At 35.9% G+C, this 22,121-nt stretch overlaps 1 protein-coding gene across 7 annotated transcripts in view; it reads left to right on the top strand.

Annotated features, from left to right (window-relative positions):
- The first annotated feature begins 3,010 nt into the window (after positions 1-3,010).
- Hdx (highly divergent homeobox) overlaps positions 3,011-22,121 on the top strand; it is a 241,788-nt gene continuing 222,677 nt past the window's right edge. For 2 of the 7 annotated variants that reach the window (XR_015445582.1, XM_087196634.1), the window contains exon 1: positions 3,016-3,285. The gene's annotated coding sequence lies outside the window, so the exon portion shown is untranslated. Of the gene's footprint in view, positions 3,286-11,204; positions 11,273-22,121 lie in introns of those variants that run through there. The other 5 variants (XR_002390573.2, XM_021247665.2, XM_087196636.1 and 2 more) reach the window with 4 other exon arrangements.

The following is a 22,121-nucleotide window of genomic DNA, read 5'->3' as shown; positions in this document are numbered from 1 at the left end:
AGACCTCCCAAATTTAAAGACCCAATACAAAAATGGGCATCTGAAATGAACAGACATTTCTCAGACAAAGAAGTAGAAATAGCAAATAAATACATGGAGAAATGTTCAACATCACTGGTCATTTGAGAGATGCAAATGAAAACAACACTGAGATTCCACTTCACTCCAGAAAGAATGGCTGCTATCATGAAATCAACCAATAACAAGTGCTGGTGGGGCTGTGAGGAAAGAGGAACCCTGCTTCACTGCTGGTGGGAGTGTAGACTGGTGCAACCACTGTGGAAATCAGTATGGAGATACCTCAAAGAACTAGGACTGGAAGTCCCATTTGACCCTGCTATTCCACTGCTGAGGATCTTCCCCAAAGAATTAAAAGAATCATACCACAGTGATATATATGCACCCATGTTCATAGCAGCACAGTTTGTTATAGCTAAAACTTGGAAACAGCCCAAATGCCCATCAACTGGAGACTGGATAAAGAACATGTTTTTTTTTATAAAATGGAGTACTACTCAGCCATAAAAAATGAGAAATTAGAGACATTTATAGCTAAGTGGATGCACATTGAGGTGATGCTCTTAAGTGAAATAAATAGGACACACATGAATAAATACCAAATAGTTTCTCTGGTGTGAGAAACTAAAAGTGTAAATAAGGACTAAATGTATAATAGGTCATGTGAAATAGGAAGAAAAGGGGCAAAGGGGAAGGAAGTGGGAGGGCTAGGGGAAAGCATAGAAGGGAATGGGATTAATATGAGAAAATGGAAAAATAGGAACAAAATCTTTGTAAATAGGGAGGACTGGAGAGGTTGAAGGGAGGGCTGGGCAAGGGTGAAAAATAAGAACCAAGAGAGACTGTAAAGGTGCAACTTTCCAATGATGAATGTCATTATATTGTTTACCTAAAATGTACCAATTATTAGAATGAATAATTGATAATGTAAAATAGGAAGAAAAGGTCCAAAGGGGTAGGGGTAGTGGGAGGGGCAGGGGAAAGGAAAGAAGGGAAAGGAAAAATGCTGAGAAATGGAAAAAATGGAAATAAAGTCTTTGTAAATAGGGAAGGGTGGAGGGGGTGAAGGGAGGGCTAGGAATGGGGAAAAAATAAGAACCAAGATGCATTATGTAAAGGTACAATTCCCAATGAGAACTGTAATTGTGTTGTATACCTAAAATGTACCAATAAAAGAATTTAATAAAAAAAATTTCAGTCATTCATTCAAGACATACTTATTGAGCTATGGATGATTTCACATGCCTACAATCCCAATACTCTGGAAGGCTAAAGCAGGAAGATTAAGTTTGAGTCTAGCTTGGGAACAATAGTGACATAGCAAGACCCTGTATCAAAATAAAAAATATTAAATAGCTGGAGATATAGTTCAGTGTGAAGACCCTGGGTTTAATCCCTAGTACCAAAAATGTACTTACTTATTTGTGTGTACATTATGTCTAGTATTTTTCTAGATGACATATAATAAGTGAAACAGTTAAAAAGAAACAACTTCCTTTGGACTGCAGTTGTTATAAATACACCCAGTAACTAAAAATATAATAACTAAAAATATAGGTTACACTTGATAATAAGTACTAACTAAAATATAAATTACACTTGATGATAAGTGCTATGAAGAAAAATAAAATAGTAAAGGGGACGTATGGAATGTTAAGATCATCAAAATGTTAAGTAGGTGCCATTAAGAAAATAAAAATTTTAAATAGGTGCCTCTTTAAGGAGGTTATATTTGACCAGATACTTGAATCAAGTGAAAGAATAAGGCATACAAAGATTACAGGGCATTATAGTACAAGGTTTCTCATGTGAACATGAGTTTGGCTGATTTGAGAAATGGGAATAAGTCTAATATAAATAGAAATTTATATAGTGGTAGAGTGGTATTAGATGAAGTCAGAAACATGGCAAATCCAGATCATTTAAGGCCTTGGCAACATGGTAAGAAAGTTCTATTTTATAATATATAAGAATGGAAACTATTGGGCAATCTGGAGTCCAGCAGATCTGACTTTTATTTCAAAAAAATTATCAAAGCTGTTTTGTTAATATTTGATTATAAAGGATTGAAGACCCTTACCCTAAGGCTTTTTGTGGCTTTTATTCTAATCATAATTCTCTCCCTATTTTCAAAGGTTTTTATTATCAGCCTATCTTATCTTCTACTGGTCTTCAGCATATGGTCTTTTTTTCCAAGGGAGTTTCATCATGAACTTACTTACATCATATACATTTGTACTTCTCTATCTTTGCCTATCTCTTCCCTTTAAGAGGGTACCTTTTATCCTCTCTTATAGATTAGTCAAATTTCAATTTTAGCATAAAATTGTTCCTCATCTTTCCCATTTTACTGATGTCTCTAGTCATAAATTAATGTAGTTCTTGAATATATTATCATATAATTTTATTGTGAATGATTACTGTGTGCTAATCTTTTCTTCCAAATGATAAAATAGCACAGAATCAGTGGATTCTACATCTCTGTGGTATCCAGAGAATTTGGGAAGTATATCAAGTGTTGGGTGATAGAACATGTAGCTTGTCCTTTTTCCTGTAATGACAATCACCCAAGTAACTTCTGGAAGAATAAGGGTTAAAGTTAGGTGAAGAGAACCCATAATTTCTTGTGTCAGACGCTGAAATCAACCAGACATATATAGCAATGCATTCTTATAGAAAAATTCCAAAGGCTAGATGGGCACCTTTTTGGTTTTAATAAAGCTGAATATATACCTGTCAAAACACTGATCTGACTGTATTTTTTAATGCTATCTCTTGCTATTGTCAGTGTGGGACAATTTGCTGAAAGTGAATCTCAAGTTAGAAGATCCGGCAGGCAGCACCTGCTCAAATAGCTGTCACATAACTACTGTAGTCAGAGGGGTGCTGGATGTTCACAGGGATCACAGCGAGCGCGAGAGAGGGAGAGAGAGGGAGGGTGCTGGCCATAGATTCAGCTGTTAAGTACCAGAAAGAGGCAGCCCCACTGAAGGCAGCCATGTCACCTCCCCCTCCCACTCTTGGGTTCTGGGCTGAAGCCTGGGACTGTCCGAGCTGATCTCGGGTTCTCATTGGCCGCTGTCTTTTGTGACGTCACGATCAAGATGAGAATTGATGATCAGACACGCTGATTTCATTGTCTGAGGCGGCAGTGGAGATCTAGGAAAAATCTCTCTGAATCCTACTGCCCCAGCACTGGCCTCGTCTGGGATCCTCTGATCCTATCTGGGATCCTCTGATCCCTTCCGTGACCACATCACGCCCGAGGTAAGAATTTAACCTGGGTGGGTGTGAAGGGCGAAGAAGGGCAGGCAAGGCATTAGCATAATGCTGTGCCCAGCAGAGGCCCGTAGGTTCTGTAGACTAAAGAGGCAGCCAATAATCTGGTGCTGCTCGTGGGGAGCCAACTGCCTTTACCCTTCCAGGAAAGGTTAGCAGCACTGTGAGGCTAGAAAGGAGCTGAGGATTGGAATACAGTGGGTATTGCCAGAGAACGCAGGACATTGCTCCAAAGGGAGAGTTTTGAGGCGCACTTCTGGCACGGTAGTAGGAGCAAGTGGCGCCTCTGCTTCCAAAGAAAGGAGAAGGTTGATATCTACCAGTTCCAGATTTTACTGGAGAGTAGATTTCTCACACCCCTACTCAAAACACTTGGAAGGCGTTGCGCCTGCGCGTTAGCACCTTGGTGGGGGTTCAAGGAGAGTTTAGGCACGGAGCTTGCGCAGCCTTTTTTTCCGTTTTGCTGAAGGGGGTGGGGCTGAACCCTGTCTGGGTTGAATATGGGGATAGGGAGTTGATCTTGACATGTTTCAAGGGTCAGTTGATGTGTAGGCATCTGTCATTTACTTTAAATCTGACCTACCTAATTTATGCAGCAGCAAAAGGAACCTGGTGCATTTAAGAAAGCTTTTTCTTAATCTCCAAATATTTGGCTTGAAATGACAGAAAATTTGGATAAGAATTTGTGGAATAGACTGTTCTCAGATGAGATACTGGAGGGGAAAAACACTAATCATTCCAGTAAATCCACCTAAAGGCTGGATCTTCAAGGAGCTCTAATTTGGAGTGACAATCAGTGATTTTGAACATTAAACTTCGAAGAGACTCAAAATGAACACCATTGTGAAGACTCAGAGAAAGGAATTTTCCTTTCCTTTTTTTCTTCTTGCCTCCATCTCTTAGTCCCTGTTTCACGTTCAAGATGTTCCTTTTCTTCCTTTTCTTTCTGCAGAACCACTGAAGTCAAATTGTATTTTGAGAGATCTTATCTAATATCCCTTTGTTGAGAAGGCTTATGTTATTCAGTGACTGTGAGACAAAACTTCTCTGTGTGTCCTTGGTGGGGAAATTTTTCAGTAAGTTTTTAAATTTTCCTCCACAATCTGCTCATGGATTCCTATGTCATAGAGGAATCTGGATTTTACTCCATTTTCATCATTAAAACATTATCTAATCTTGGCAAAATTTTTTGAAAGCCCTCTCACACAATTCTTCCCTTGCCTGCACCCTAAACTCTCATCACTGCCCCTCCAGTCACTAAAAGAGCTTTCTAGCTAGCCTTTACTTAAGCCTTCAATCCTTAATTTATACCACCTGGTCTGTGAATACCTTTCATTATCATTTTATCTAATCAAAATATTATTTCTCTATTTTCTATTGTTCCAAATCCCATCTGGATTTCAACACACTTTGTAATCTAGTCTCATTCTCTACAGCAACTTGACTTTACTTTATTCTTCCATGCACATCTCTCCTAACTGGTTCCTGAACAATCACCTACATAACTTTTCTCCTCGCAGCACTATCATTCACTTCACTTAGGGTGACCGCTCATGATTTAAATTTTACCCACATTTGAAGCTCTGTTCAAATTATACATTTCCAAAAGTGCCTTCCAATTCTAACCCAACAGTTATTAATGTCACCTTTTCTAGAACTCCTGCATCAGTTCTTGTATTCGTCAATTTCTTATAACCTCACTTCTATTGTCTTCTTGCTTTGTTATGTGTGTTCAACTGGACTTCTCAACTGAATTTTATACCCCACCTTAAGGATTGGGATCTTGCCATTTACTTCTTTATCATGTATCCATAGTACCTGCCTGGTTAATCAAAATAGCTATATCCACTTAAGTCTTTTTTTCCCCTTAAAAATATTTCCTTGGAATGAACTAATATTGTTATACAGAGAACTGTATACATGTGAAAACTTATTCATTACTGGTCAGACAAAAGATTTACCAGTGACGAGAAATTTGAATTAATCTTGGAAAGACATTATGGTGATCTCTATATAATGAGTGACCTCAAAATATAACATGTCCTCATAACAAAACCAAATGATGATGACCCCAGAAGTAGTTTTTCTGTAAACTTCTTAGTTCGAAAAATACTAACTTTAGAAATAATCTAATGTCCCCTGACAACATTGTATCATGCATCCTCCTGAAATCTAATTACTTTTTATTGCATTATAACTTCAGTTGCTTTTTTACATTGACCATTCTGGAGAGTTTTCATTTATGTATGTCTTGAATCACAGCTGATTATTGTGGTGGTTGCCATAATTGTTATTACATAATATATTGGTTGTTACTTTCCTGTCCTTTGGGCTTCTAATTGCATTGCTCCACAGAGCTCATATTTTACTTGAATGATAGTGTAATCATGGATTAATATAGGTTTCACTTCAACTTCTGCTGCACTTTGAAGCATCATCCAATAGCACATCAAGGTTTATAGTTTGAGAATATAGATTAAAAAGCAGTCTAGAAGGTTGTTATAACCTGTAAATTTGAAAATCATTGTCATAGATTATTGTAAGTGAAAAATGAATGTAATTTATTATAAAGGGACATCCTTTCTCCTTGATCTTTTCTCTTATTACACACATCATGTGAATACCCTCTAAATTGGTTCATCTTGTATTCATCTTGTGTAGTAATTACTAAGACTTTCCTAGACATACAGATGAAGATTGATAGGCATAAGCCTTCATTTAGGCAACTCTGGATAGAATGTGATATTTAGGCACATGCTGTTCATTTCAGAGAGCTTAAAAGATAAAAAAAGAGAGTGCAACATTTATGTTTTAAGGTTTGTTTTACAATTATCGAATGAGAGGAATACATTGTATTTTTTCATTTAATTTTTAGAATTTGAGCTGAAAGGAATTTTTTAATAATCAGCCAATGTCTTCATTTTATGTAAGAGGAAGCTGAAGCCCAGAGAAGTGAAGTATCCTGCCAACATTAGTTCTAGACATTATGCTAACAACTTCCTATATTTTAACATGTCTAAAGTGAACAACATGCCCATGGGGTAGTTATTAGTATTGTTTCCCATTTTCTAATGAGAAGAGAAGCAAGTTGCTTAAGGCAGTTGAGTTTTCCAGGACCACACAATTGCTTTCTATAAACACCATGCCACTTTTACAAGTCAGTAATTTCTAAGCTTGACCAAATGCTCTATTCATATTTAAATATTGTATTTCAGTATACCTAGTCTTGGTTGAAATGATGCCATGAAATTTTGTATAACATGCATTTTCAAAAACATTTACTCCACTTTGTTTTAAAAATTGTGTTGTACAAAAGGTATTATGTTTTTATACAGTGTAATCCTCAACAGAATAAAAATGAATGCTTGATTTTGATTTTATAGTGGAGTCAGCTAAAACTGAAATTAATTGCATATACTTGCACTGAGTACATTATATCTAGGTATACTGGTTTGGGAGTAAAAGGTGATAATTTTAGAGGGATAAATGAAAACATTTTTAGTTGAAACAAGTCTGTGCAGATAGAGTCATTCTTGTGTCCACTATCAACAAAGGTGTAAAGTTACATAACTAGTAAATGGCAAAGTTAGGACTTAAAGCATCTATCATTCTAGAGTCTGTACACTTGGCTGCCAGCTTGCTAGGTATGCTCAGAGAGATAATTACCTTTTTTTTTTTCTGTAAATGAATGTGTCTGTGTGTATATTTTCCCCCTAACTTCTATTGTTTCTCTGAGCCTCTAATTCTTATGACATTTTCACTTTTCTCTCAGTGGAGAAGTGGAGAGATTGAGGAAGAAACTGAGGTTTAGGGGAAAGTATCATCGACTCAGCTTTCAGTGGTTTCAATGGCATAAACACATAGACCCATATTCTTTTCTACTGACAAACTAACCAATGGTGAAAGTACTTGTTCACTATGTTTTATAAAACAATAGATTATAAGCTTATATGTCTTCTAATATACTAATTTATTGTTTTCATGGTCTCTTACCTGTTTAGCTCGATCTACTTATTGTGTGCTTTATGGATGGGAGAGCTGCACCATTTGAGAAAGTAATTATCTGAGACCTATTTTACAAATAGATTTGTCCTTACCAGACCAAAAATTTGTTGTTCAAGTCTCCTTGACACAGAAACATTTAGAATAGAACTGGTGCATGGTAAAATGTAGAAGAAGAAATATATTCTGCATTAATAGAAAGTATGACATCAGTTGTCAGGTCTGGTATTTTATGGTATTTAGAACTTTTAGGCTTACTTTTATCTCTAATAACTGGCTAAAACTTGCTGAAGGTGCATTTGAGGTTATTTCCCCCAGCAACTAGAAATACTTAATATAGAGAGACTTTTTAAATTCAATATTTGTTGTGATATGGAGCCAATTTACTTTTCTGATTGGGTTTGATGCATCTACATCGATTAAATCTGTGCTATTTAAAATGTGGTCTGTGGTATAGGAATGTGGTCATCACCTTGGAAGTGCTTAGATACTGCAAAATCTCTAGCCCCATTTCAGTCAACTGAATGGAAGTCAACATTTCAATGAGATTCCCAGGTGGTTCAAATGCACATTTACATGTGAGAAGCACTGATGAATAGTGCAACCTACATTTTTAAGATCATAGAAAAAAACTGAATTTTTTTTTGTCCATTTTCCCAAGTGTGAGGAAATATGTAATCAAAATATTCTCTGCTGTATAAAATCATACTATGTAGATCAGCTTTGCTCCATTCTGGAGTCAACATTGTCTCATGCAGAGAATAAGTATATGTATTTGGTAGGTAAAAATTTTAAGACTCTGTATGAATCAGTCCACTTATTTTGATGATAGAAATGGCCTCATTTGTCTTCATTGATTGAAATGATTTTAATGATATTTGTCTTCATTACTTGACATGTCAAGGAGTGGAACAGAAGAATGCAAAGTATTGTGTGCAATGTCACTAATATCTTTCAGGGAAACTATTTGTTTCCTGTTTGCTGCTGTACTATATTAGCACAAAACTGGAGGCCTAACCCATGTTCATAGTAGCACAGTTTGTAATAGCTAAAACTTGGAAACAGCCCAAATGCCCATCAACTGGAGACTGGTTAAAGAAAATGTGTTTTTTTTTTTTTTTTTTTTTTTTTTATAAAATGGAGTACTACTCAGCCATAAAAACAAGAAATTAGAGACATTTATTGCTAAAAGGATGCACATTGAGGCAATACTCTTGAGTGAAATAAATAGGACACACATGTATAAATACCAAATAGTTTCTCTAGTGTGAGAAACTGAAAGTGTAAATAAAGACTAAAAGGTATAATAGATAATGTGAAATAGGAAGAAAAGAGGCAAAGGGGAAGGGGTAGGGGAAAGGAAAGAAGGGAATGGAATTAATATGAGAAAATGAAAAAAAGGAAGCAAAGTCTCTGTAAATAGGGAGGGATGGAGGGGTTGAAGGGAGGGCAGGGGAAGGGGGAAAAATAAAAACCAAGAGAGATTATGTAAAGGTGCAAATTTCCAATGATGAATGTCATAAAAAAAACTGGAGGCCTAAAACAATATGTTTATTATCTTATAGTACTGGAAGTCAGAAGTATGAAATAGATCTCATTGAGTTATGATCAATGTGCCAGCCTAGCTTTCCTTTCTGGCAGCTCTGGGGAAAAATCCATCTCTTTGCCTTTTTCAGCTTTTGGAGACTACCCACATTCTTTGGCTCATGGATTCCTTCCATTTTCAAAGCTAGCAATGGCTGCTAATGCTCCTCACACTTAAGAATCCTTGTGATTTCATTGACCCCACTCAGATAATCTATGATAATCTACTTACTTTATGTCACTTGATTAGCTACCTTAAATCCAGTTGCAATCTTAATTCACATTTCCATGTAACCTAACACATTCAGGAATTAAGAATCATTCTGCCTTCTACAAGAATTGTCATGCTTTCTTGCTGATAAAGGAAGTAAAAACCTAATCTTGTAATATTGTTATTGAAGTAATTAGTCAATTTCATAGGATAATTGTGCTCTCCATTCATATGTTGTCTTAAATCATACTATTTTAGAATGTAACTTTATTTGTAAATGAAGTCATTGCAGATATAAATTATTTAAATTAAGATGAGATCTCTCTTGACTAGAATCGGCCTCTAATCCGTATAATAGGTGTTCTAATAAAAAGGGGCGATTTGGATGCCAGCACACATACTGGGAGAATGTCATGTGAAGATGTAGATGGCCATCTACAAATCTAAGAAGAGAGGACAGGAATAGATCCCTCCCTCACAGTCCTCTGAAGGAATCAAACCTACCAGCCTGTTGATATTAGATTGCTAGTCTTCAAAACTGTGAGACAACAAATTTCTATTTTTAAAGCCATCCAGTTATTGGTACTTTTTTACAGCAGCCCTAGAAAACTAACAAAGTCTGAATTATCTTTTGGGACATCTAAGTATTATCATACTGAAAAGAACTTACATAATAAGTGTATGTTCTATAATATGGTGGGTGTTGGACCTTAAAGAACTTTAATGTTCATTGGACATTTTTAGTAAGGCCTGTTCTGAAATGTAATTTCCTATCTCTGAGCTTTAGTTAATTCAACTGTGAAATGGCAGTATTACCTTCATTATATCTAAGGACATTTTAGCTTTCAAATTCTATGCTTCTATTATTTTTACTAAATTATTAAATCCATACATTAATGAAAAGTATTAGGTGCAGGTGAAGTCCTCAAAACTGTGTTAAACATTTCTTCAGGAAACTGTCATACCTATAATAACCCCAGCTGCTCATTGTCCACTTTCCAATAGAAAAATGTTATTTTAAATAGAAATAATACTTTAAAGGGAAACCAGTAAGACAAACTGGGTTCAGTTATGTAATCCCAGCTACTTGAGAGGGTGAGGTAGGAGGATCTCGTCTACTTTACACAGGAATAATAAAGACATTATTGAGAAATGTCCATGTTCTTCTGACTTTCTTGATCCTTTCAAAACTTGTTAAAGGCTTACATTCAAAGCACAGTACATTAAAGTTGCCAAGCACACAATAAACATTTAATTAAAAATTTAAATAAATGAGTAAAGTGCCAAATATCTGTGATGATACATTTATATATCAGCAGCTTCTGAGGGCAGTGACTCAGAGAGGAATGGGTTATCTCTGTTATGATTTCTCAGCGCTGCAAAGCATATTGAAATTATATTTATCTTCACAATTTACAGGTGAAAGTGTAGCTTTTAAATGAAAGTGTTTACTAAGTTACCTGAGTTAAATATTAGTAGTAAAATAACAGTTGCTGAATATGGTCATGATAGGATCATGTATAACATATTCCATACATTCAGATCTTATCTGATTACCACTGAGGAATATAATTGTAATGAAATATCTAGAAACCTATTAGTTGTATAACAAACTTTCCCTCCATGTCCTATACCTAGGTGATAAATATGACTAGCCAGGAGAAATAAAATACCAAAAAAATTAGGCATTAATGTTAATCCTATACTCAAACCCATAATATGCCCATGATTTGGCAATAGTATGTACTTTCTACCTCAATGCCACAAGCTTGACATAGAGCAGTAGCTCTCAAACTGAGGTCAGCAGATACTTAGGAGAACAAGGAGATATTTCCAGAGGTCTGCAAATGTTATAACAATTTTTACTTTGAAGTTTTTTCACTAATAATCTTAAAAAGAAAACCTCACAATATGTATATACACAGTTACATACACTGCTTTCTCATCAGGCATAAAGACTAAACTTACATTTTATGGTAAGTTAATAAATAACTATTTAAAGATATCTGATGGAATAAGAATTGAGTATCGCAAGGCAGAGTACCTCAAACAGAGACCAAAAGATAGATTTTATTGATCTAAATCTTATTTTTATTTCTGTTTCCCTCTTTCAATGAAAGAATAAAGGAGTTTACCCATGGCTATCAGATTTGGGGTTTTATTCTCTGAAGCTTTTAAGTAAGTAAACATTTTCTTAGTGGGGGATAATTTTTAAATTATTTATTGAAAATTATATATGTATGATGTTAAATGCATAGAATTCATGATTAAATGCATGGTATTTTGATATATGTATACATTGTTGCATGGCTAAATCAAGCTTACTAACATTATGTATTACATCACATACTTATTGTGGTGAAAACATTTAAAAACAACTCTTAGCAATTTTCAAGTATAAAATACACCCTTATTAACTGTAATTACCAGGTTGTACAATAGATCTTTTCAATTTATTTCTACTTTCTAACTGAAATTTTGCATCTTTTGACCTATCAATTCTAGCCTTAGGTAGCCAATACTCTACTATCTGTTTCTATGAATTTAGATTTGTTAGATTCTACATATAAGTGATATCGTGGAATATTTTTATTCATGTGCCTGATTTACTTCACTTAGGAAAATGTCTTCTAGTTTCATCCACGTTATTACAAATGACAAGATTTCCTTCTTTGTCAAGTTTAAATAATCCATATGTATGTGTATATATACTCAAATACTCAATGGAATATATATATATTTATACATATATATATATAATTTCCTTTATTCAGCCATCAGTGGATACTTAGTTGATTTCATCATATCTAGGCTATTGTGAAAAATGTTGCAGTAAAAATAGAAGCACGGATATCTCTTCAACACTGACCTCATTTCCTTTGGATATATACCCAGAAATGGTATTGTTAGTTCAGATGATAGTTCTATTTTTAATTTAGGGGGTAACCACCATACTATTTTGTATAACAGATATACTAATTTACATTTCCACTATTAGTTTAGAAGAATTTCTTTTTCTTTGTAGGAATAAAATCATGCTTCCACTATTTGATTAAGTAAATATATTTGTATATTGATTATTACACTGTACCTACTTAACACTGGATGGTGTGCTTTGAGGGAATCTTCCTCTAACTCCTAAAGTGAATGACGTGTACTTAAACTGTTTTCTCTAAGGTTTTTGTAAGACAATATAAAATCAGGTATAAGAGATATAAAAAAATTCAGATAGTCTCTTTGCTTCTAGGAAAAACTACCGTTAACGCTTTACATAAACTGAGCAAATCTGACTTAGGAAACAGTAAATGACTGTCTAGTCTAAATGAAAAAATACAGCTTCAATTGTTTAAAACAAATTTCAATCACTAATGAAAAATTCTTTTGGGAGTAGGGTGAGAGGAGAGGTAGGATGGAGTGATGTGGATGTTGAAAAATGGTTGAGGGAAAAATAATAAATATAAATTCTCAAAATAGTGATATCCAAGGAAAATATAGATTATTTTGACAAAATGAATAATTTCGATTGCAATCTTTTTTTATTGTTAAGTTCCTTTATTGGTACATTTTAGGTATGCAATACATTTACATTTATCATTGGGTGCTAGTACGTGTACATGATGTATCTTGATTCTTTTTTTTTTTGTATTAAATTCTTTTATTGGTACATTGTAGTAGGTATATAACATAATTACATTTCTCATTGGGAATTGTACCTTTATATAATGCACCTTGGTTCTTATTTTTTCCCCATTCCTAGCCCTCCCTTCTCGCCCTCCACCCTTCTCTATTTACAAAGACCCTCCCACTACCCCTACCCTTTTGGACCTTTTCTTCCTATTTTGAATTATCGATTATTCATTCTAGTCATTAGTACATTTTAGGTATACAATATAATGACATTCATCATTGGAAATTTGCACCTTTACATAGTCTCTCTTGGTTCTTATTTTTCACCCTTGCCCAGCCCTCCCTTAAACCTCTCCAATTCCTCCCTATTTACAAAGATTTTGTTCCTATTTTTCCATTTTCTCATATTAATCCCATTCCCTTCTATCCTTTCCCTTAGCCCGCCCACTTCCTTCCCCTTTGCCCCTTTTCTTCCTATTTCACATGACCTATTATACATTTAGTCCTTATTTACACTTTCAGTTTCTCACACCAGAGAAACTATTCGGTATATACACATCTGCGTCCTATTTATTTCACTTAAGAGTATTGCCTCAATGTGCATCCACTTAGCTATAAATGTCTCTAATTTCTCATTTTTTATGTCTGAGTAGTACTCCATTTTATAAAAAAACCCCACATTTTCTTTATCCAGTCTCCAGTTGATGGGCATTTGGGCTGTTTCCAAGTTTTAGCTATTACAAACTGTGCTGCTATGAACATGGGCGCACATATATCACTGTGGTATGATTCTTTTAATTCTTTGGGGAAGATCCCCATCAGGGGAATAGCGGGGTCAAATGGGACTTCCAGTCCTAGTTCTTTGAGGTATCTCCATACTGATTTCCACAGTGCTTGCACCAGTCTACACTCCCACCAGCAGTGGAGCAGGGTTACATCATTGGGATCTTGTACCATTACATGAATATCTTGGTTCTTATTTTTTCCCCTTCCCCTGCCCTCCCTTCACTCCCTCCACCTTTCCCTATTTGCAAAGATTTTGTTTCCATTTTTTCCCTTTTTTTCATAGTTTTTCTTTGCCTTTCATTCCTTTCCCCTACCCCTCCCACTTACCCTGCTCCTTTAGACCTTTACTTCCTATTATACAATATCAATTATACATTTTAAAAGTTAAAATATCAAGACCTGGGAGACATTACCACAGATTTTATAGAATTTAAGAGGATATAGAAAGCATATTACAAAAATCATTTTTGAAATAAATTTGACAACTTCTAAGAAGTACCTTGGAAGACAAATCAATGAAACTAACTTTGGAGGAAATATAAATCTCACCTATTAAAGAAAGTATATTCCTAGCTTGAGAACCTACCTATATGATAACAGCAGGCTCATATACATTTTTTTGTATTAAATTCATTTATTGGTACATTGTAGGTATACAACACAATTACACTTCTCATTGGGAATTGTACCTTTATATAATGCATCTTGGTTCTTATTTTTTCCCCATTCCTAGCCCTCCCTTCATGCCCTCCACCCTTCCCTATTTACAAAGACTTTATTTCCATTTTTTCCATTTCTCAGCATTTTTTCCTTTCCCTTCTTTCCTTTCCCCTGTGCCTCCCACTACCCCTACCCTTTTGGACCTTTTCTTCCTATTTTACATTATCGATTATTCATTCTAATAATTGGTACATGTTAGGTATACAATATAATGACATTCATCATTGGAAATTTGCACCTTTACATAGTCTCTCTTGGTTCTTATTTTTCACCCTTGCCCAGCCCTCCCTTCAACCCCTCCAGTCCTCCCTATTTGCAAAGATTTTGTTCCTATTTTTCCATTTTCTCATATTAATCCCATTCCCTTCTATCCTTTCCCCTAGCCCTCCCACTTCCTTCCCCTTTGCCCCTTTTCTTCCTACTTCACATGACCTATTACACATTTAGTCCTTATTTACACTTTCAGTTTTTCACACCAGAGAAACTATTTGGAATTTATTCATGTGTGTCCTATTTATTTCACTTAAGAGTATCGCCTCAATGTGCATCCACTTAGCTATAAATGTCTCTAATTTCTCATTTTTTATGGCTGAGTTGTACTCCATTTTATAAAAAACCACATTTTCTTGATCCAGTCTCCAGTTGATGGGCATTTGGGCTGTTTCCAAGTTTTAGCTATTACAAATTATGCTGCTATGAACATGGGTGCATATATATCACTGTGGTATGATTCTTTTAATTCTTTGGGGAAGATCCCCAGCAGTGGAATAGCGGGATCAAATGGTATTTCCAGTCCTAGTTCTTTGAGGTATCTCCATACTGATTTTCACAGTGCTTGCACCAGTCTACACTCCCACCAGCAGTGGAGCAGGGTTCCTCTTTCCTCACAGCCCCACCAGCATTTGTTATTGGTTGATTTCATGATAGCAGCCATTCTTTCTGGAGTGAAATGGAATCTCAGCGTTGTTTTCATTTGCATCTCCAGAATGACCAGTGACGTTGAACATTTCTCCATGTATTTATTTGCTATTTCTACTTCTTTGTCTGAGAAATGTCTGTTCATTTCAGATGCCCATTTTTTGAATGGGTCTTTAAATTTGGGAGGTCTGATCTTTTTAAGTTCTTTATATGTTTGAGATAGAAGACCTTTGTCTGAGGAAGAGCAGGTGAAGATTTTTTCCCACATTGTGGGTTGTCTCTTCACACTGCTGGTGGTTTCTCTTGCTGTGCAGAAGCCTTTTAATAAGAAGAGATCCCACTTGTTGATTGTTTGTGCTAGTTCATGGGCAACTGAGGTTTTGTTCATAAAATCTTTTCCTACACTGATGTCTTCAAGGGGTCTACCTAACCTCTGTTCCAACTGGGTCAGAGTTTCTATTTTAATAGTTAGATCTTTAATCCATTTTGATTTTAGTTTAGTGCATGGTGAGAGATACAGGTCTCGTTTTAATCTTTGGCAAGTTGAAGCCCAATTTTTCCAGCACCATTTATTAAAGAGGCTATCTTTCCTCTAGTGAGGGTGTTTGGCTCCTTTGTTGAAGATGAGATGGCTGAGTGTGTCTGGCGTTGTTTCTGCATCTTCTAATCTGTTCCACTGGTCCTTAAGTCTGTTTCTTTTACAGTACCATGCTGTTTTTATCACAATAGCTTTGTAGTATAGTTGCACATTGGGGATGGTGATACCCCCTGCCATGTCTCTGTTACCTAGAATTGCTTTTGCTATTCTGGGTCTCTTCTTGTTCCAAATGAATTTTTGGATTGTTTTCTCTAGGTCTATGAACTATGCTGCTGGGATCTCAATTGGAATTATATTAAATCTATATAGCAGTTTGGGAAATTTTTCCCTATATTAATCCTTTCTACCCAGGAGCAGGGGATGTCTGTCCATTTTCTGATATCATCTTCAATCTCTCTTTTCAGAGTGCTATAGTTTTCAGAGAAGCGGTCTTTGATTTCTTTCGTTAGGATGATTCCTAGGTATTTCAGTTTTTTGGATGCTATTGTGAAAGGAATTATTTGCCCTATTTCTCTCTCAGTGAGTCTGTCATTGGTGTAGAGGAAAGCTATTGATTTTTGTGTGTTGACCTTGTAACCAGCTACTTGACTGGATTTGGTTATTAAGTCTAGAAGACTTTTGATGGAGTTCTTGGGGTCTTCTATATAGAGTATCATATCATCTGCAAATAATGACAATTTGACTTCTTCATTACCTATCTTGATTCCTTTTATTTCTTCCTCTTGTCTAATTGCCGTGGCTAATGTTTCCAGAACTATATTGAACAAGAGTGGTGATAGTGGACATCCTTGTCTTGTTCCTGATTTGAGTGTGAAGGATTTCAGTTTTTGACCATTTAGTATGATATTGGCTGTTTTTTTTTTCATAGATGGCTTCTATCAGTTTGAGGTAGAGACCATCTATTCCAATTTTTTGTAGGGTTTTTATCATAAATGCATGTTGGATTTTGTCAAATGCTTTTTCTGCATCTATGGAGATAATCATATGTTTTTTGTTCTTGGCTCTATTGGTATAGTGTATTACATTGATTGATTTGCATATATTGAACTATCCCTGCATCCCTGGGATGAATCCCACTCGATCAGGGTGTATGATCTTCTTGATGATCTTCTGCATTCTGTTTGCCAGTATCTTATTAAGGATTTTTGCATCTATGTTCATTAGTGAGATTGTCCTATAGTTCTCTTTTTCAGTTGGGTCTTTCTCTGCTTTGGGGATCAAGGTGATGCTTGCTTCCAGGAATGAATTTGGGAGTATTGCTTCCCTTTCAATTTCATTGAAGAGTTTCAACAGTAGTGGCAGCAGTTCCTCTCTAAATGTCTTGTAGAATTCAGCAGTGAAGCCATCAGGGCCCGGGATTTTCTTAGTTGATAAGTTTTTAATTACATTTTCAATTTCATTGCTTGATATTGGGTTGTTCAGAATTTTTAGGTCTTCTTTGTTCAACTTTGCCAATTCATATGTATCTAGGAATCTGTCCATTTCTTCTGTGTTGTCCATCTTATTGGCGTATAGGTTCTGGAAGTAGGTATTGATGATCCTCTGAATTTCTGCTGGGTCTGTTGTAGTTTCACCCTTTTCATTCCTAATTGCGTGGATTTGAGCCTTTTCTTTCCTTTTTCTGACAAGGTTGACTAAAGGTTTATCAATTTTGTTGATTCTTTCAAAGAACCAACTCTTGGCTTCATTGATTTTTTGTATCGTTCTCTCAGTCTCCATTGCATTGATTTCTCCTCTGATCTTTATAATTTCTTCCCTTGTATGAGCTTTGGGGTTAACCTGCTCTTCTTTTCTAGAAGCTTGAGGTTCAGCATCAGGTTGTTTAATTTTGCTCATTCTGTTTTCCTAATATGCATATTCACTGCTATGAATTTCCCTCGTAAGACTACTTTCATGGTGTCCCATAGATTCCGATATGTTGTATTGTCATGGTCATTTAATTGAAGGAACTGTCTGATTTCTTCTTTAATTTCCTCTGTGACCCATTGGTTTTTCAGAAGTGTGTTGTTCAATTTCCAAGTGTTTATGAAGTTTTTTGAGTTTCTTTTGCTAAGGATCTCCAATTTCATCACACTATGGTCTGATAATATACAGGGGATAACTTCAATTTCTTTGCACTTACTTAAACATGTTGTATGTGTGAGTATGTGGTCTATTTTGGAGAATGACCCATGTGCAGCTGAGAAGAATGTGTATTCTGATTTTGTGGGGTGGAAGACTCTGTAAACATCTGTTAAATTCATTTGTTCAAGAGTTCAGTTGAGTTCTAGTATTTCATTACTTATTTTTCGTCTAGTTGATCTATCTACTTGTGACAGTGGGGTGTTGAGGTCCTCCACTACAATTGACATGTATGACTTTTCATGTCCGTTAGTATTTGTTTTATATAGTTGGGTGCACTAGTGTTTGGTGCATAGGTATTTATTTTTGTCATCTCTTCCTCTTGGATTCTTCCCTTTACAAGGATGTAGTGTCCTTCTTCATCTCTCTTAATTACTGTTGGTTTGAAATCTACTTGATCTGCAAAGAGGATAGCTACTCCTGCTTTTTTTCGTGTTCCTGTTGCATGGAGTATTGTTTTCCACCCTTTAACTTTCAGTCTATGAGTTTCCTTTTGAATTAAGTGTGTTTCTTGTATGCAGCATATTGTTGGATTTTGCTTCTTGACCCATTCTGCCAGTCTATTTCTTTTCATTGGTGAATTGAGACCATTAACATTGATGGTTATAACTGAAACATATTGACTTGTCATTGTCATGACTTTTTCTTTTTGTTGGGTTCTCCCCCTTTACATTTAATTTCTTGTCATGCCAGATGGGTTCATTCTGCTTTGCTTCCTGGGGTTGTGATCCTCAATGTCTGTTCCTAGGCTATTGTGTAAAATTCTTTGGAGTGCTGGTTTGGTATTCATGAAGTTCCTAAGGTGCTCTTTGTCATGAAAGTATCTTATTTCTCCATCCATTTTGAAAGATAGTTTTGCAGGGTACATCAATCTGGGTTGGAGGCTGTTTTCTTTTAGGGCTTGGAATATGTCACTGCAAGCTCTTCTTGCCTTGATAGTTTGTGTTGAGAAGTCTGCTGTGATTCTGCTGGGCTTTCCTTTGTATGTGATTTGTTTCTTTTCTCTGACTGCTTGGAGAACTTTGTTCTTCTGTTGTGTTTCTGAAATCTTAACAATTATATGCCTATGTGTAGATTTTTTTTGATCAAGGCTATTTGGAGTCCTATATGCCTCACTTATCTGTATGTCAAGCTCTTTTCCCCTGATTGGGAAGTTTTCTGCCATTATTTCTGTGAAGAGATTTTTTATGTCATCTGCACTCTCTCCTCTTTCTTCATTGAGCCCAGTCAGTCTTATGTTATTCTTTTTTTGCATCATCTAGCAGCTGCTGGATTGATTTGTCATGTTCCCTTATAATTTTGAAGCAATTTTTCTTTTCCTGGTCACTAATTGCAATGTTATCTTCTGTATCTGAAATTCTGTCCTCACATTGGCTCATTCTGCTGTGTCGACTTTCAATGGAGTTTTTCATGTCCTGGAAATCTATTTGCATCTGTTTTATGGATTCCATTTGTTTCTTATGTTGGGATTCCATCATGTTCCTGAGCTCCTCTCTAGATTTATTAATCATGTCTTGCACTAAGGGCACAATTTCTCCTGTTATATTAGAAATTATTTCTGATTTCATTTTTTTCCAGATCCCCTTTTGTTGCCAGTTCAGTGGGTCCAGGTGGTTGAGTATCAGAGTGTTCCATCTCATTTCCCTTTGGGGTTGCTGTAGGTGACCTGGAAGTCTGGTTTTGAGACTTATTTAAGTGTTTTCTCATTTCGACTGAGGCGGGGGTCTCTTAGCGCCTGCAGGGATTACCTCCTCTGAGCTGGGTGAGGTGGGACAGGGGCTGGGAGCAGCGGTAAGGATGGTGACCCAAAAGCCCTTTCCTGTGGGCTGGGAGCAGCCGGAGGGATGGTGGCCGGGAAACCCCTTCCTCTGGACCAGGAGCAGTGGAATGGTGGCTCAGAAGCCCCACTCTCTGGGCCGGGAGTGGTGGGAGGGATGGTGGCCCAGAAGCCCCTTCCTCTGGGCCATTAGCAGCGGGACAGAAGGTGGTCCGAAAGCCCTTTCCTCTTGGCTGGGAGCAGCGGGAGGGATGGTTACCAGGAAGCCCCTTCCTCTGGACCAGGAGCAGTAGGACGATGGCTCAGAAACCCCTACCTCTGGGCCAGGAACAGTGGGACTCAGCACGTTGGTCTGGTGGTCTGGTGTCCTCTGCGCCTTGGTAATGTGGAATCAGGTGGCTGCCTGTCTGCACTGGGGTGATTCAGTGTCTTCTGCGTGACTCAGGACCTCGGTATGGCGTGCACAGACCTGCCTGTCTGCAGCGGGGTGATTCGGCATCTTCTGCATGACTCCTGTATCTTGATTCTTATTTTTTCCCCATTACCTGTGTGCCCTTCACCCTCTCCACCCTTCCCTATTTACAAAGACTTCATTTCCATTTTTTTTCTTTTCTTATAATTTTTCCTTTCCCTTCTTTCCTTTCCCCTTCCCCTCCCTTCACCCCTACCTCTTTGGACCTTTTTTCCTATTTCAAATTATCAATTATTCATTTTAATCATTTTAACACTTATTTACACTTTCAGTTTCTCACACTAAAGAAACTATTTGGTATGCACACATGTGTGTCCTATTTATTTCACTTAAGAGCATGCATCCATTTAGCTACAAATGTCTCTAGTTTCTCATTCTTTATGGGTGAGTAGTACTCCATTTCTTAAAAAAAACACATCTTCTTTATCCAGTTTCCAGTTGATGAGTACTTGGGTTGCTTCCAAGCTTTAACTATTATAAACTGTGCCGCTATAAACATGGGTGGACATATATTACTGTGGTATGATTCTTTTAATTCTTTTGAGAAGATACCCGCCAGGGGAATAGCTGGGTCAAATGGGGCCTCTAGTCCTAGTTCTGTGAGGTATTTCCATACTGATTTCCACAGTGGTTGCACCAGTCTGCACTCCCACCAGCAATGGAGAAGGGTTTCTTTTTCCCCACACCCAATTACAATCATTTAAAATGTATAGCTATGATATATTTTATAGAGCTAACCTCAATAGTAAGTTAAAATGCAGCCTACATCTTAAGGAGATTAAGTTAGACTTTGAGCTGTTTGTGAAAAGTTAGCAATCAATTCATGTAGCAGTTCACTTGAACTAGTGAAAAGAAGAAAGAAATGATTTACTTTTACAATGTATTTAGAGTGAGAAATGTAAAAAGAAACAATTTAGTTAACAGATATGTATAGATCAAAGTATTATTCAAAGGGCTTGCTATAAATCATTGGGAAGCTATAAATGACTGGTCACTAGTTATATATTCCCTATGGTATTGTATGACAGCAAACCTAAACACACAAGGAAATCAGTTATCACTGGAAGAACTATTTATGTTTCTGTCATCCAACTGATTTTCTGTTTCAACTTGACATCTTTTTATAATAATATGGATTTTGATTTTTGACTGTAGGAATAGGCATTTATAATTATAGGTATTTTAATTTTAATGTTAATATTAATATAAACCCCGTGTCATTAAAAGCTAATAAATTATTATCATTGATGAAATATTCTGGAATCTATCATATTTACTTTAATATATATTTTTTTCTTTCATACAAACATTAACCCTCTTTAGAATTTAGACATTAGAGATGCAGCTATAAAATGTGTGCATGCGTAGGTGAGTGCATGAATATCTCTGTAAATGTATTTGTGTGGAGAATTTACATAAAATCATCTTTCAATTTGTGTTCATGTCATTAGGAATATATGTTTAGCTTTTATTTAGTTAGCAAACATAAATACTAATTACACAGAAATCTTAAGAGTTCTTTAAAATATCAGTATACAAGTTCTTTGTTTCCTATGAAAGTTATATATTATTTTATTGTTTTTAATATTTCCTGTTTTCTATTTCCACTTAAGTGATAGTGACCAATTTTCTCTCCAAAAACAAAGAGATATGTACAATACACGTCAGTATCTTATAACCCAATAAATAATAAATATTTTTCATACTTTTTCATAGTATTAGAAGAAACATGATATTTGTTGTTAGAGTTTATGCTTAGAAGATGACAAATTTATTTTTGCAATATGTGAATTCTAGCAAGCTAATTATGAAATTAGGCAAATAAAGCTATTTTATGTAAAGAGTCATTAAATATAAAAAGTAGGTGGAAATGACAGTTTCTAAGAAGAGACAAAAAAAGAGCAATTATTTTACATCTGTGCAAATTTCAGTAAGTTTGAAGTATTAAGTCAATACTGTACATTTTATCAAGCTTCTGACAAATGAAAAATGATGTAACAACTTAGTT

The sequence above is a fragment of the Heterocephalus glaber genome, unplaced genomic scaffold, assembly GCF_053883595.1.
Source record: "Heterocephalus glaber isolate CG9 unplaced genomic scaffold, H.glaber_assembly_v1.0 deba00001613, whole genome shotgun sequence".
Classification (NCBI taxonomy): Eukaryota; Metazoa; Chordata; class Mammalia; order Rodentia; family Bathyergidae; genus Heterocephalus; species Heterocephalus glaber.
The sequence above is the reverse complement of the archived record's forward strand: the minus strand, read 5'-3'. Positions and strand labels throughout refer to the sequence as shown.